This window comes from Onychomys torridus, chromosome 19 (genome assembly GCF_903995425.1).
Source record: "Onychomys torridus chromosome 19, mOncTor1.1, whole genome shotgun sequence".
Classification (NCBI taxonomy): domain Eukaryota; kingdom Metazoa; phylum Chordata; class Mammalia; order Rodentia; family Cricetidae; genus Onychomys; species Onychomys torridus.
In genome coordinates, this window is record NC_050461.1 from 46,406,961 (window position 1) to 46,424,292 (window position 17,332).

General features: G+C 40.7%; 1 pseudogene; it reads left to right on the top strand.

Moving 5' to 3' along the window:
- Window positions 1-17,332, top strand: part of LOC118570305 — an 81,070-nt pseudogene that overhangs the window by 10,945 nt on the left and 52,793 nt on the right.

Consider the following 17,332-nt stretch of genomic DNA (forward strand, 5'->3'; position numbering starts at 1 on the left):
GGCTCCATGTTGAATTTACCACGTGTTCTGTGATGCCTCCTATTTCCTGTGTGTTCAGTAGATTTTCAGTCCCAGAAATACAGATGCTGTGTATTTTATTCCTCAACACTTGATAAAGTCACTAAAAGTATTTGTGAGATAAATCCTCCTGGCGAAACTGTGCATCTGGGGGTTCGTACCAAGACAAGACAGTCAAAGATGGCCTGGAAATAAGGATCCAGAAGATGGTGCACATCTTCACTACAGGCTTCTCTTCCTGCCCCTTTGCCCTTGAGAGGGATTCTGGGTGTCATCTGGGTGTCTCAGAACCATGAGTCCTGTGGCTTTCTGCTCCCACTTTGATCCTCACCTGCATGTTTTTCTCACAGATACACACTCTCTTAGTTGCAATGTCATTGTCAGAGCTCGTACCACACCTCCACAGCCCTGGTGTGAAGGACAGTGCTCAGTGGATGGAGTGCCTTTCCTTCAGTATGATAATAACAACAAAGCCATGCCTTTGGGTGACCTGGGAAAGGAGGTAGATGCCACCAACACATGGACAGAGTTGACCGAAAGCCTGAAAGACATTTCCGAAGAGCTGAGGAAGCAGCTACTTAACATGCAACCAGTGGCAGACAAGACCAGTGGTAAGTATGGACAGGATGCAAAGACAGAGCCCAGGTGGGAAGGGGACTGTTGATGTATTTGCATGAAAGAGCTGAATATTGATCTAACCTGGAAGTACACAGTGCCTAATGGGTAAGATATTACAAGCCAGGAAGGAAAGAATAATGGTTTCTAAGCATGGAGGGGAAGACTTGACCATTGAGGGGGTGATGGTTCTATAAAGGGTGGAGATGATGGTTTTGTGTGTCATTTGCAGATCCTCACACCTTGCAGGTCATCACAGCATCTCAATATAAAAGAGAACAATTTGTTCATGCTTCCTGGAACTTTACCATCAGTGAAGAGTATTCCTTCCACTTTTATCCAATAAACAAGACTTGGGGAGTGACTCATGATAAAGCCAGAGGTACCATGAAGCAATGGAAGACAAACAGAGAACTAGTACGAGGTCTCAGAAAGTTTTCCATGGGAGATTCCAGACACAGCCTCAAGGAATTCTTAACTCACTGGAAGGAAATGCCAAGTAAGTAGTTAGGTAGATTATCATAAGGAAACCTCTCCAGGGTGGGAAAGGCATGACAGTTCACTTGAAAAGTCTGATGACTTCCCTAGACATCAGCATGTGTGCATAATGGAAGATTTGGTAGACTGATTTGATAGAGTGATTTCCTGGTGGTCTTCCTCTCAGAAAAGCCAGTGATAACTACAAGGATTTCTTTTACACCTCACCTGCCAATGTTTCTCATTCTCTAGTAACCAATAGCCCAGGCACTCCATGGCCTGCTAATGAGCCCCAAGGCTGTCTTCACCCCTGTAAACTTCCAGCCTTTTCTTCCTCACTTATAGCTGCCTTTCCCCCAACTCCATCACTTTGAAAGGTTTCATTATCTTTCTCTGGCATAATTAAATACTACCATTTGCCCCAACATCCAGAAAGTTCTACCCACGGTAAATATGTCATATTGTTTGATGGTTTGATAGACATTTGCTTTCTTTGGTAAGGAAATAAACTCTGCAAGGACGTTGTACACACAACTCTACTCCTCTCTCTACTCAGGACCTTACAAATAGTTATTAAACATGAGTCCCTTGGGTTGTCTAGGGAGAGAAAATGTTGAATGATGTGTGTTGTTAGCTTGAGTTTTAGTAATTTTCCTGATTTTTTTTTAAGGACCAACATCAAGGGCCCCAGATATCATCTATCTTCCACCTACCATAGATGCCACACCTCATCCATCTACCAGGCAGTTTCCCAATAACAGAGAAACTATCATCACAGCAGTAGTCATCTCCATCATCATCATCATCATCCTTATTGTTATTTGCATTTGCATGTGTGTGAAGAGGAAATGTTGTCCCCAAGGAGGTAAGGAGCAGGCTGGGGTGTCACTCTGGTTCTTGGTAGGGTTAGTCTGCTGAGGACTTGGAACCGGTGTCCCACTGGGTATGGAGGATGTGAATTCTGGTCCTCATGTTTGCATAGCAAAAACCTTACCCACTGAGCCATCCTCCCATCCCCTAACAATGACCTTTTGATACTCTAGCTGCCAGTTCCATAGACTATGTTCTGCTCAGACACCAGGAACTGAATGAAACAAGCTCCCGAATGCCTCACCTCCAAGTCCCACCACCAGGACACTTGCCTTGTGCTCACTCCAGGAACGTTTGTAAAGTTTTTGTCACACAGTCCACTGGGACTCCCCGTGTTACTCTTTCTGTCTCACTTCCCTCCCACAACATGCAGTTGAGTGCTGCTGAGATTTTCATTCAAAGGGGAAGTGAGCTAGGAATGTATTCATGATGGTTTAGTGGATGCAATGAGATATAATTGTAGACAAAAATGGAAAGTACTGACCGTAGCTCAGAACCACAACCTCCAGAGGCTACAGAGTTTCCAGCTACCACTCAGTTTCCATATAAGGAAAGATTTGTCATCTGAAGAGTCATTGACCAAGTCATTATTGGTGTCCCCACCACTGTAAAAAAAGTTAAACATTACAAGAGATGAGGGGCAGGCAGACCTGGTGAGGCCCATCACATCGCAGGCTCAGGAAGTGGCTCACATAGATGTGTGAAATCCTTTCCCAGTGTGTCCTGGGCTTTGCAATTGCTCCAGTAAACTTCTCGTGTTTTGAACATGTTCATGTCACAGCAGAAGAACAAGGATTTGTGGAGTCAGTTCTTCCAGAGACTCAGCTCGGTCATCATGTTTGTGACATAAGCTCAGAGCCATCTCCCTGAGCCTAGGACAAGGAGTGGACAGAAGTTGTGGTGTGTATGGCACAGCAGGCTGCTTACTAAAGTCTTTCTCAATGCGGTGTATCAGTTTTGTCCACGGGTGTTTAATGTTCAGGTTTTTATTTTTTTTTTTTTTTTTACCTAAAGTCATGGACATCTGAGTAAGATGAATGAGTATATAAGGGAGAATGCACATAAAAGCTCTTCAGAATTTTGTTTTGGGGGGCTGGAGTAATGGCTCATCTGTTAGGAACACTTACTGCTCTTGCAGAGGAGCCAGATTCAATTCCCAGCACCCACATGGCAGCTCACAACCACATGTAACTCCAGTTCCAGGGGATCAGATGCCATCTTAGGGCATCTATGTGTTCCTGTACACATGTTTTGCATGGATATACACCCAGGAGCACACACATGCATATAAAATAAAAACATAAGTAATTAAAAAAAACATTTAGTGTTTTGAACATTGGAATTCATGTCTGACAGTGGCCATTTTAAGACTTATACCAACTTTGTTTCTTGTGTTTTTTTTTAAATAGTAATATGTTTTATTTAAATAACTATCTCTTAAATGCGACTGTAACATGGAATCAATATAACACACAAATAAGGTATTTTCCATCCTTTTTTGCTGGGGCTGAAGAGATGGCTCAGAAGTTAACAGCCCTGTCTGCTCTTTCACAAGTCCTGAATTCAATTTCCAGCAACCACATGGTGGTGGCTCACAACCATCTATAATGAGACCTGGTGCTCATTTCTGGCATGCAGCTATACTCGCAGGCAGAACACCATATATGTAATAAATAAATGAATAATCAAATAAACAAACAAACAAATAAATTTTTAAAAGGGCCTTGATGAAAATTGCCAATGTCCTAAGTATTTCAATATGATCTAAAAACTTTCCCTGTAAAGCATAGGGTGGTAAAAAAGATTCAATTCTAATATTAGTTGGCAAGTTATATTTTTTAAGTCAATGTTATTATTATTTTAGAACCACTCTTATTGCATAAAGAACTTTAAATCCACCTGAATACTTGGTCCAACCTATAATTCCAGTACGTGGAAAGTGAGGCAGGAGGATTGCTGCAAGAGTTCAAGCCTGTTGTGGGTTGTATAGTAAGCTAAAGGCCAGCCTGGGCTATCAAGCAAATCCCTGTTCCCCACCCCCCCAAAAAAAAGAAAGAAGGTGAAGTTAAAAGGCCAGCAGAGAAAGAAATGTAGGCATTTTTTTTGCTGGTCTTCCATATTTCTTGTTTGTTGATCATTTTTATGCACCATCTCTTTTTCAATGCACATGCAACTTCAGAAACATCTGAAGTCTTATCATACCAGAACTCAGAGTGTCAGAAAGATCTACAAGAAACAAAGGAAATAGAGAAGGGTTGTGTGACTGAGTTCTGTGGTCTGTGAGTTGGGGGAGTATCTGAGGAATGAAGTGTGGGATGCTGTAACTGGTTACACAGGAGCCCACTGTAATCCACACCCTTGTTTGTCAATAGGTGCTCCCTGCCGCTCCTCTTCCTCATCATCAGCTGTGTCGGGTGACTCTAGAATATTGCCTGCAGCTTCTTCAGCAAAGCAAACAAATGTATTTCCAATGATATCTTGGAAACCTGGACCAGTGACTTCTGACCAAACTGTTAGGAAACTCTGAAAATGATGGTCCTCAGAGACTCACTCACCAGGGCATCTAAGTACAACAGGCTGTTGCCATCAGGGGCTTCTTCTCGATATGTTCCATTTCCTTTCTCATTCTTTTTTTTATTTAAGAAATTTTCTATTCATTTTATATACCAACCATAGATCCCTCTCTCCTCCCTCTTCCTGCCTCCCAACCTTCCCCACCCCCAGCAACCCACCCTCCATTCCCACCTCCTTCAAGGTAAAGTCTCCCATGGGGAGTTAGCAGAACCTGGTACATTTAGGTGGGGAAAGTCCTAGCTCCTCCCCCTGCCTCAAGGCTGTGTAAGGTGTCCCACCATAGGCATTGGACTCTAAAAAGCCCATTCATGCACCAGAGATGGATCCTGATCTCATTGCCAGGGGGGTCCTTAAGCAGGTCAAGCTAAACAACTGTCTCACCTATGTAGAGGGCCTACTCCAGTCCAATGGGGGCTCCACAGCTATTGGTCCACAATTCATGAGTTTCAATAGTTTGGTTTGGTTGTCTCTGTACATTTCTCCATCATGATCTTGATCTTGATGTCCCTTTCTCACAGAAGCCCTCCTCTCCCTCTTTGACTGGACTCCTGGAGCTCAGCCTGGTGTTTGGCTGTGGATCTCTGCATCTGCTTCCATCAGTTACTGAATGAAGACTCTATGATGACAGTTAGGATATTCAATCTGACTATTGAAGTAGGTCAGCTAGGGTACCCTCCCTACTATTGCTAGTAGTTTAAGGTGGGGTCATCCTTGTGAATTCCTGGGAACTTCCCTATCACCCAGTTTCTCCCGATCCCCATGATGTCTTCCTCTATCAATGTACATCTTTCATTGCTCTCCCACTCCATCTCTGTTCTAGCTCGACCATCCCATTCCCTTATGTTCTCATCCCCCATCCCCTATCCTCTATTGCCCACTCCCCCCATCTCCATTTTATTCATGGAGATCTCATCTATTTCCCCTTTACAGGGTGATCCATGCATCCCTCTTAGGGTCTTCCTTGTTAGCTAGCTTCTCTAGAGCTGTGGATTGTAGTCTGGTTATCCTTTGCTTTACATCTAGTATCCACTTATGAGTGAGTACATACCATGATTTGCCCACAAATTTTAAGATGTCTTTTTTTTTTTTTTTGTTAACTGCTGAGTAGTACTGCATTGTGGATATGTATCACATTTTCTTTATCCATTCTTTGGATGAGGGGCATCTAGGTTGTTTCCAGATTCTGGCTATTATGAGTAATGTTACTATGAACATAGTTGAGCATGCATCCTTGTGGTATGATTGAGCATTCCTTGGGTATATGCCCAAGAGTGGTATAGCTGGGTCTTGAGGTAGATTGATTCACAATTTTCTGAGAAACCACCATACTGATTTCCAAAATGGCTGTACAAGTTTTGCACTCCCACCAACAGTGGAGTGTTCCCCTTGATCCTCATCCTCTCCAACATAAGCTGTCATCAGTGTTTCTGATCATAGCCATTCTGTCAGGTGTAAGACTCTCAGAGTCGTTTTGATTTGCATTTCCCTGATGACTGAGGATGTTGAGCAATTCCTTAAATGTCTTTCAGCCATTTGAGATTCTTCTTTGTTAAACACTGTAGCCAATTTTAAAATTGGATTGTTTGGTATTTTGATGTCTAGTGTCTTTAATTCTTTATGTATTTTGGAGATCAGCCCTCTTACAGATGTGGGGTCGGTGAAGATCTTTTCCCATTCTATAGGCTGTCATTTTGTCTTATTGACTGTGTCCTTTGCCTTACAAAAGCTCCTCAGTTTCAGGAGGTCCCATTTATTAATTGTTGCTCTTAGTGTCTGTGCTACTGGTGTTATAGATAGGAAGTTGTCTCCTGTGCCAATGCATTCAAGACTACTTCCTACTGTCTCTTCTATCAAGTTCAGTGTAACTGGATTTATGTTGAGGTCTTTGATCTACTTGGACTTGAGTTTTGTGCATGGCTATAGATATGGATATATTTGCAATCTTCTACATGTTGACATCCAGTTATGCCAGCACTATTTGCTGAAGATGTTTTCTTTTTTCCAAGGTACAGTTTTGGCTTCTTCATCAAAAATCAGGTTTTCATAGGTGTGCGGATTAATGTCAGGGTCTTCAATTAGACTCCACTGGTCCACATGTCAGTTTTTATGTTTTATTACTATAGCTCTATAGTAGAGCTTGAGGTCAGGGATGGTGATGCCTGCAGAGGTTGCTTTATTGTACAGGATTGTTTTAGCTATCCTGTTTTTTTGTTTGTTTGTTTCTTTTTCCATATGAAGTTGAGTATTGTTCTTTCTAGGTCTATAAGGAATTGTGTTGGGATTTTGTTGGGGATTGCATTGAATCTGTAGATTGCTTTTGTTAAGATTGCCATTTTTACTATGTTAATCCTACTATGCATGAGCATGGGAGATCCTTCCATTTTTCTGATATCTTCTTCAGTTTCTTTCTTCATAGACTTAAAGGTCTTGTCATACAGGTCGTTCACTTGCATAGGGTTACCCCAAGGTATTTTATATTATTTGTGGCTATTGTAAAGGGTGATGTTTCTCTGATTTCTCTCTCAGCTCATTTATCATTTGCATATAGGACGGCTACTGATTTGTTTTTAGTTAGTCTTGTTTCCTTCCACATTACTGAAGGTGTTTATCAGCTGTAATGGTTCCCTGGTAGAATTTTGGGGGTCACTTATGTATACTATAATATCGTCTGCAAATAGTGAAAATTTGACTTCTTCCTTTCCAATTTGTATCCCCTTGATCTCCTTTTGTTATCTTATTGCTCTAGCTAGAACTTCAAGTACTATATTGAATAAATATGGAGAGAGCAGACAGCCTTATCTTGTTCTTGACTTTAATGGAATTGCTTTGAGTTTCTCTACATTTAATTTGGTGTTGGCTGTTGGCTTGCTGTAAATTGCCTTTATAATGTTTAGGTATGTGTTTTTGTATTCATGATCTCTCCAAGAACTTTATCATGAAGGGGTATTGGATTTTGTCAAAGGCTTTTTCAGAATCTAATGAGATGATCTTGTGTTTTTTTTTTCTTTCAGTTTGTTTATATGGTGTATTACATTGACAGATTTTTGTATGTTGAACCATCCTTGCATCTCTGGTATGAAGTTTGCTTGGTCATGGTGAATAATTCTTTTGATGTGTTCTTGGATTTGTTTTGCCAATATTTTATTGAGTATTTTTGCATCAATGTTAATGAGGGAGACTGGTCTGTAATTCTCTTTCTTTGTTGCATCGTTGTGTGGTTTGGGTATCAGGGTAACTGTAGACTCATAAAAAGAGTTTGATAATGTTCCTTCTGCGTCTATCGTGTGGAATAATTTGATGTGTATTGGTATTAGCTCTTCTTTGAAAATCTGGTAGAATTCTGCACTGAAGCCATCTGGTCATGGGCTTTTTTTTTGGTTGGGAGACTTTTAATGATTGTTTCTATTTCCTTAAGGGTTATAGGTCCATTTAAATTACTTATCTGGTCTTGATTTAACTTTATATGTGGTACCTATCCAGAAAATTGTCCATTTCTTTTAGATTTTCTAAGTTTGTGGAGTACAGGTTTTTGAAGTATAACCTGATGATTATCTGGATTTCCTCATTGTCTGTTGTTATGTCCCCCTTTTCATTTCTGATTTTGTTAATTTGGATGTTCTCTCTCTGTCTTTTGGTTAGTTTGGATAAGGGCTTGTCTATCTTGTTGATTTTCTCAAGAACCAACTCGTTGATTCATTGATTCTTTGTATTGATCTCTTTGTTTCTATTTCATTGATTTCAGCCCTCAATTTGATTATTTCCTGGCATCTATTCCTCCTTGGTGAGTTTGCTTCTTTTTGTTCTAGAGCTTTCAGGTGTGCTGTTAAGTCTTTAGTGTGAGATTTCTCCAACTTACATGGGCATTTAGTGCTGTGAATTTTCCTTTTAGCACTGCTTTCATAGTGTCTCACAAATTTGGGTATGCTGTACTTTCATTTTTTATTGAATTCTAAGAAATCTTTAATTTCTTTCTTTATTTCTTCCTTGACCCATTGGTGATTCAGTTGAGCATTATTCAGTTTCCATGACATTGTAGGCTTTCTATGATTTTTGTTGTTGTTGAAATCTAACTTTAAGCCATGTGGTCTGACAAAACGCAGGAGGTTATTACAATTTTTTTGTATCTGTTGAGATTTTTTTTTTGTGACCAAGTATGTGATTAATTTTAGAGAAGGTTCCATGGGGTATTGAGAAGAAGGTATATTCTTTTGTGTTAGGGTGGAATGTTCTGTAGGTATCTATTAAGTCTATTTGAGTCATAATATCTGCTCCCTCATTTCTAAGTTTCTGTCTGGCAGACCTGACGACTGGTGAGAATGGGGTGTTGAAGTCTCCCACTACTAGTGTGTGGGGTTTGATGTGCGATTTAAGCCTTAGTAATGTTTCTTTTACAACATGGGTGCCCTTGTATTTGGGACATAAATGCTTAGAATTGAGACTTCATCATGGTGAATTTTTCCTGTGATGAATATGTAATGACCTTCCCAATCTCTTTCAATTTATTTTAGTTTGAGGTCTATATCTTTGTTAGATATTAGGATAGCTACACCTGCTTGCTTCTTAAGTCCATTTGACTGGAAAGACTTTTCCCAGCCCTATACTCTGAGGTAGTGTCTGTCTTTGAAGTTGAGGTATTTTTCTTGTATTCTGCAGAAGGATGGATTCTGTTTTCATATCCATTCTGTTAGCCTGTGTCTTTTTATATGCAAATTGAGTCTATTGATATAAAGGAATATTAATGACCAGTGATTGTTAATTCCTGTTATTATTATTTTTTTGTGTGGTAGTGTTGCATTTTGCATCTTTGGTATTTGTGGATGTGGGATTATCTATTGCCTGAATTTTCATGGGTGTGTTTAGCTTCTTTAGGTTGAATTTTTCCTTCTAGTGCTTTCTGTAGGGCTGGATTTGTGGATAGGTATTGTTTAAATCTGGTTTTATCATGGAATATTTTGTTTACTCCTCTATGGCAATTGAGAGTTTTGCTGGGTATAATAGTCTGAGTTGGCATCCATGGTCTCTTAGTGTCTGCATAACATCTATCCAGAACCTTCTGGCTTTCAGAGTCTCCATTGAGAAGTCAGGTGTTATTCTGATGGGTCTGCCTATATATGTTACTTGGCCTTTTTCCTTTGCAGCTCTTAATATTTTTTCTTTATTCTGTATGCTTAGAGGTTTGATTATTATGTGGTGAGGGGAAATTTTTTTTGTGGGGTTGGTCCAGTCTATTTGGTGTTCTGTAAGCTTCTTGTATTTTCATTGGCATTTCTTTCTTTAGGTTGGGAAAGTTATCTTCTATGATTTTGTTGAGTATATTCTCTATGCCGTTGAGCTGGAATTTTTCTCCTTCTTCTCTCCCTATTATTCTTAGGTTTGGTCTTTACATGGTGTCCCAGATTTCCTGGATGTTTTGTGTTATGTCTTTGGTGGCTTTAATGTTTTCTTTGAATGAGCAATCTATTTCCTCTGTTGTATCTCCAACACCAGAGATTCTCTCTTCCAGTTCTTGCATTCTGTGGGTTATGCTTGCTTCTGTAGTTCCCGTTCTTTTACTCAGATTTTCCATTTCCAGCATTGCCATAGTTTGTGTCTCCTTTATTGCCTCTGTTTCAGTTTTCATGTCTTGAACTCTTTTCTTCACCTGCTTGATTGTGGTTTTCTTTAAAGGATTAATTTGTTTCTTCCAGGTTTTTGTTGGTCTTTTCCTCAATTTCTTTAAGTAAAATTTTCATTTCCTATTTAAAGGCCTATATAATCATCTAAAATCATTTTTAAGGTCAAGTTCTTCTGCTTCTTCTGTGTTGGGATATTCAGGTCTTGCTGATGTAGCTTCTGGTGGTGCCAGATTGCTCTTTATGTTGTTAAATGTATTTTTGCACTGGCATCTACCCATCTCTTCCTCTAATTGATGCAAATGGTGTCTGTGTCTGAGGGAGCCTCTTTTGGTCCAATGGGAACTCTTGGTCCAATCAGAGCTGGTGGAGTCTGTGTCTCAGTGAGCAGCTGTGATCTTGAAGGATGGGTGGATTTGGGGGGTGGAGTGGGGCTTGTAGGTTACAGGGTCTAGTGGGGGATGGTGGTAGTCTGGCCTCCCTGCAGGAGTCTTGCCTGCTGGCCTGCAACTGGGGCTGCAATGGGTGGGGCTATAGGGGCACAGATTATGCTCCTGAGCCTAAAGCCTAGAGGCTGGGATGATTGGCTAGGGAAACAAAGACTCACCTCTTGATCCAGTCAGAGCTGGAGGAGTCTGTGTCTCAGGGAACAGCTGCAGTCTCTGAGGATGGGTGGGTTTGGGCCCTTTCTCAGTCTTAGATGATAGCTTTGTGGAGAACAAGCTGGGCTGGACTCTAAATTACTCCTCACTGCGCAAAACAGTGGCTTGCCCTGGGTGACTCCATTTTTCATGTAGCAGTTGACTTGTTCTGAGTGCAATGTGGAGGCTGGATGATACCTCACTTTGTACACAGACACATGCCTGTCTAACACAATCCATAAGGCACAGGATAATGATTTATTTAATCCTAAAAGAGAAAACATTTCACTTATCAAAATAGGTTGGAAGCAGTGAGTCCATGTGCCTATCAAAACCGTATCAGGGGACCAGGCCTGGGAATTTATCTGACACCTCACCTGGACCCCTGAAGAGGAAGCCTAATACTGCCACAGTCAGGGCCCCTCACCAGCCTGCCATCACCACAGCACTTGCACTGAATCCTGAGGCCCAATGCAACCCTGCAACCCTACAGCTCTCCACTAGCTTCCTTATCAACCCGTCTAACCCCCTGCATTGAGTCTCTCTGAGTGTCTATGATCCCTCTGTCTCTGCCTCCAGTCTGGTCTCTGTAATCTATGGTGGTATCTCTTTCGCTCTCTTGAAGTCATTCTGTAATATAGAAATATATGCTAATGTGTGGTGTATAATGTGTGATCTGAGAGTTTATGTTAGTGATTAAGACTGGAGTGAAAGAGCCCATGTTGGCCAGGGACCAGTTATCAAAGGTCATTTGGCCTACTTGGCAATCACAGCCAGTGAAATGGACGGAGCTTGAAAATAGAGACACACATGTGAGCACCTGTCCTGCAGGCATAGCTCACTTGTTCAGGATTTCACTCATAATATTTATTATAGGGTTCCAGTGAGCAAACAGTCCATTAGTCAAAAAAAAAAAAAAACTGGAAATACACAAATTTTTCACAAACACAAAACTTGTGGTGCTATAAATAAAACTCAGCATCCCTACCAAACACTGGTCAACAGAGTCTACTAAGCTTGCTTCATTGACCCAGTGCCTGCCTCATATCACATTGTAATCTTCCATAGTTCAGGATGACATCAGAGCAAGATTTTAGAGACAGGAAAGATGCTCATCCAGCCTCTCAATGAGGAGTGGGCTAGCAAAAATAAACAGTAAAGCAGAAAAAGAAGAAGTGAGCAAACCTCAGATCACACATCTATGGTTATTTATATGTAAGATGGATATAGAATATAATATACTAAGAACTTCTACTATACTAAAGAAAACTCAGAAAACTGCTGGCTTGGGTAAGAAAGATGAGTAGCAGACTACAGAAGGTATAAACCTTAAAGCAGTGCTGCCTCCAGGGATCCACAGTACCAGAGAACTAAGGTTAGGAACACGGGAGAGTAATACTCCTGGAGGACACTGTCATGCCAGGAACTACAGGAGACCATGGCATAGCCATAGAAATGTTATATTCAGCAGACCAAAAATTATATAAACGTTTAATGAGCGACCAAGAGATAGCTCAGTCATAAAGTGCTTGACCCTCACAAGCACAAGAACCTGAGCACATATGTAAACTATGGTGACATACACTTATTGTCCCAGGTTAAGGGAAAGAGAGAGAGAGAAGTGTATCCCTGGGGCTTCCTCATCAGCCAGACTAGTTGAATTGATGAGTTCCAGTACAGACTGGCTCAAAACAGGGTGCTCAATTTACTTCCTGAAGAATGATAGCCAAAGTGAACGCTTAGTCTGCATAGGTATGAGTATATGAACGAGCATACACACATGTGTATATATACACACACAAGAAAGATAGACACTGTGGACCAAAACACAGTTAGTGAATTCTCTTAAGAGACAATACTCTTGAGAGAGAATGGGGGGTTTTAATACTAGTTACAAGGTATTATACGGCCTGCCTTCTGGGCCATTTTTATGTTCGTATTTGAATAGACAAGAGGGAGACAGCTCATGTCTACTTAGATAAGTTTCATAGGACCATTGTTCAACCAGTGGCCTAACTTGCCAGGGTTGGGTATGATTCATCTTCTAATTGTATAAGGGATCATGAGAAACTGAGTCAGACTCCAAGCATTAGAGTCTGGAAATTAAAATAGAATATTTTGATTTTATTTTCAAGGAAGAGCCTTTTCGAGTCTGGATGTGTTTGATGGTATGCTTCATGAAACATTAAAAGAATTTAAAAAAAATCCTCAAGAGGCTTACAGGAATGAGCTGTTTGAGCCTTTGCAAGAGGAGTGCTATTGCCTCTCATCAGATCAACCACAGAGACAGGCCTCATAACTTAACTACAGTTGGAGGGATGAGGAAGACCTGATAGGAGCTGGTCCAGACATCTCCCATGGCCTTGCATCCTGTGGAAGAAATTTAAAGATAAACTTGATCACCTGTTTATTACCTGGAGCTTATCCTGAAAACTTGGAGTCAGAGGTGGAATTGTCCTCATCCTAGTATTCAGTGATAGCCTTTGTCATCTGTCCCAAAGATTTAAGGAGATATAAGGGACTCTGCATCTAGTGAGAGAGCAGTGTGATGGAAAACCATAGTGTAAAGGCATCAAAGGGGATGATAGATGTAGAGTTGGGAATAATTCAGGTCATAAATGAGGATTAATTAGAATGTACAGTGTGTTGGAAACTTCAGTTCTCCTAGTAAAGACAAGTCATGATGAGAATCCTGGTTGCAGCTGGTAGATTTTTAATTTATATTATTTTTAGTTGTACTTTTTTGTCAAGTGTATAAGAGTGTGAACATGGCCAATAGCTTCTCTTTATTGTTGGCAGTTGTATCTCTTTAGGGATACTTTTAGGGGTGTTGGAGAGTTTTAGGAGCTCCTTGTCTCCACTCATTATAATCTACTGAACAAAGGCTATTTTTCTGTGAAATGACCCAAAGCTCAAACTCCGAGGTCTCCATAGCCTCTCTGAAACTATGAGACCCTTTTAGAGCTGTCCCATTGTCCTCCACCTTGGGACATGGTCAACCTGGAGGTGAAGATGAACATATTCACTGTCAGCCTAGCCCCTGATCCTCATTGCTTTAGGCTTCTAGTTGTGGTTACTGAAATCTCAGAAAGTCAGTTACGCCAGACTTGAGGAACAGATCTTGGTTTTAATCTGTTATGGAACTTTCAGGGATGACCAAATCACAGCCCAGGATACCCACAAATGTGGTCAAATCAAATTCAGAGACTTCATTAAATATTATGTGATATGTTTGCAAAGATTGTTAGGTTACTGGATTGTATGCTGAACTATATAGATTCTCAAGTATGAATTATGCAGATCACTTTGTGTCATACTATCAAAGATTAGACATTTCTGATGAATAAATATTGATAAATACAGATATTAAATCAATCTTGACTCTAATAAGAGCCCATTGTTGAAAAGTTAAGGTCCTGCCAAACACAGAAGAAATTACAAGCAGTTGTTTTGACAACCATGAATGTAATTAAGTAAGCTTTTCATTAACCTATATAATTTTAAATTAACTGTCACAAACGTCGTGACATATGGGAACTTCTGCATGATCTTTTAACAATCCTTTAGGTGGAAATTAATTTACCATATAAATCTTTCTCACTCATAACCATATGCTCTCCATCAGAAATGCATTTTATAGCTATATATAGCCATTTCCAGCTCTTTCTTGGCTGCTTCTGTTCTTTGTTAAATTCCTGCTGTAATTTATTCTTCTTTTTTTCCCTGAAGCCATGAAAACCTGAACACAGTAGACTTTGTCATGTTTTCTCTCTTTCAAACTAGGTTCAGAGGCACAATGTTATCAGGTGTTACATTGTCAGTGGCTAATGTGCTTTCTTTACACATGGTTTCAATAACCTGGTGACACTGTTTGCATAATGCTGCTATTTCCTTTATTCTTCATAAATTTAAAATAATCCACTGTGTTAGATTTGTTTGTATCTTCTGAATTAAAATAACTTTGAACTGAGCTTACATGTTCTCTTGCTTACTTATCTGCCAGTTTAAGTTATATTCTCTGAGGACTGGGCATTTTCATGTAAACATACCACATAGCATCTACCTGAAGGTGGAGAACAGATTCATCAAATCAAAGACATGGGGCAAACAGCTGGACCAGGCAACAAAATGACACAGAAACCATTGCATGTATAGACAGAAGTGCCCCAAAAGACATCCACCCACATAAACTAATTGACTGAATAGATCTTCAGTGATGTGAGATGTTAGAATGCCACAGTTCCAGAGATACCTTGTCTTGGGCCATCTTCAGCCCTGTTAGGAACAATTTATTGCCTATCTTTGTATGTAACCTAACATCCTTATGATTATTAGATAAGTCCTTAGAATATATGAAAAGACCCTCTAGATTCCCTGAACCCAAAAGCTAAGAATTTTCTCAGATAGAATCTAAGGCCTAGAGTGAAGATTTCCCACACTTGCTATAACCCAGCACCCTAATGTCTCCACCAATGTCTTTTAAAGATAATTGACTATGATTTCCCCTTTTTCATTACTATAAAAATGTCATAAAACTGCTGCCACATAAAATTATGGGTGATCTAGATCTGTGGTTATTCTGGTAGAAAGTGTCTCTTATCCCCCTGAGGGATATTTTCTTGTTTTACACAAGGAAGCAACTCTTGGCACTATAATAGGAAACTGTAAGAACATATAGCATGGTTAGTTTTCATCAGTGTGCACGCTTAGTATGAACAAGATGGAACATGGATGTCTCAAGCACAGAGCTCAGGCAGAACCTTGAGAGAGGTCAAGCAAAGGGAAGCTGGTGGCAAAGAAGCCAGAGTTTGAGCAGCGTTTAGTGTGAGGGGATCTGCTGGTTCACAGGGCAGCACTCTCACAGCCGAGGGTCCTGTCACAAGGCCATGAAGGCTTAGGCGTAAGTATCACAGAATCCTTGCCCAAATCATGACAGGAGAGGTCTAAGTGCAGGATATGGTTGATGTTTCAACAGCAAGCCAGCACTCTCAGTTTGAGACTAGGTCTAAAGGAAAATATGTGTTAGAAAATAAATATATTTTCTTTATGATAGTCTGAACATCAAATCTGGCCAGGTTTTGAGAATATATCCTGGGGTGGTTAGAATACAGCATGGCCAAATGCTATAGTGGGTCCTACCCAAGATACAACACTGAGCCTGAAAGTACCCTTCAGGGGGGTCAGACCTGAGCTCTCCTCTCTGACTCACAAAACACAAGTCCTTTCTGGGCATTCTTTGAGAAGAACCCTCCTGGACCATGGTGCTGAAGCCCAGTTCACTCCAGAGCTAAACTGTGCATGTGGTTTGGCAGATGACACCAAGAGATACTTAGGACACTTGCAACCTGAAACTGACTACATGTCACCTCTGAGGGTGTTATGGCTAGTTATATGTCAACTTCACATGAGATAAAGATATCAGAGTGAGGGAGTCTCAGTTGAGAAAATGCCTTCATAAGACTGGTCTGTAGGCAGGTGTATTGGCATTTACTTATTTAATGATTGATGTAGTTGGGCACAGTCCATTGTCAGTGAGGCCATCACTGGGGTGGTAGTCCTGGGTTCTATAAGACGGTTGACTGAGCAACCCATGGGAGCAAGCAAGTAAGTAGCACCCTTCCATGGCCTCTGTTTCAATTCCTGCTTGAGGTCCTGCCCTGAATTTCTTCAATGATAGACTAAGTTATGGAAGCATAAACCAAATAAAACTTTTCATCTCCAACTTGCCTTTGGTCATGCTGTTTCATCACAGCAATAGTAACCCTGACTATGGTACAGGAATGTGAGATATTGCTGTCACAACCCTCACGATGTGTTTGGGGGAAGATTGTGAAGGAACTTTGAAACTTTGAGCTAGAAAATCACTGAGGATTCAGAGATCTATGAGCTGTTCTGAAAGAACTTGAAAGAGAAGAATGTTGAGTCAGTGCAGACAATGGACATGTGGCTTATAAAGTTTCAGAGGGAGGCAAAGACTCTACCGAGGCATATGTGTGAAGAATCTGTGGTGTCTGGCCAGCTGGAGCTGAAGAATCAGCCATGATTAACATGAGAACAGAAGAAGTAAAGTAAAACTTGGCTTTGCTGGGACAAGGGATGCTTGTCAGCTGAGGCTGAAGCAATACCTTGTACTGGAAGCTGGACTTGGTACTGTGAGAGTCTTCCAGGTGGTATGGTTTTGATGGCTTGAAGGGGTCATGCCAGCTGAAACTTGGCACTATTAGCACCGTGTGAGGACAAGATAGGCCACTGGTGAAAGTGCAGCTTCAGTAGCAGTCAAAACCCCAAGACTGAAGGAATCACAGAAAAACTGAGATGATCCCAGGAGAGGCTATAGAAGAAAATGCAGTCCAGGTACATCAAGAGACCCCAGCATTTTGGAGATGTCAGTACTGTTGTTGATTATTCGTTTGCACTGTGTGAAGATGTGTCATTTTGATTGGTTTAATAAAGAGTTGAATGGTCAATAGTAGGCAGGAGTGATAGGCAGGATTTCTGGAGGTAGAGAGAAAGAGGAGGAAGAAT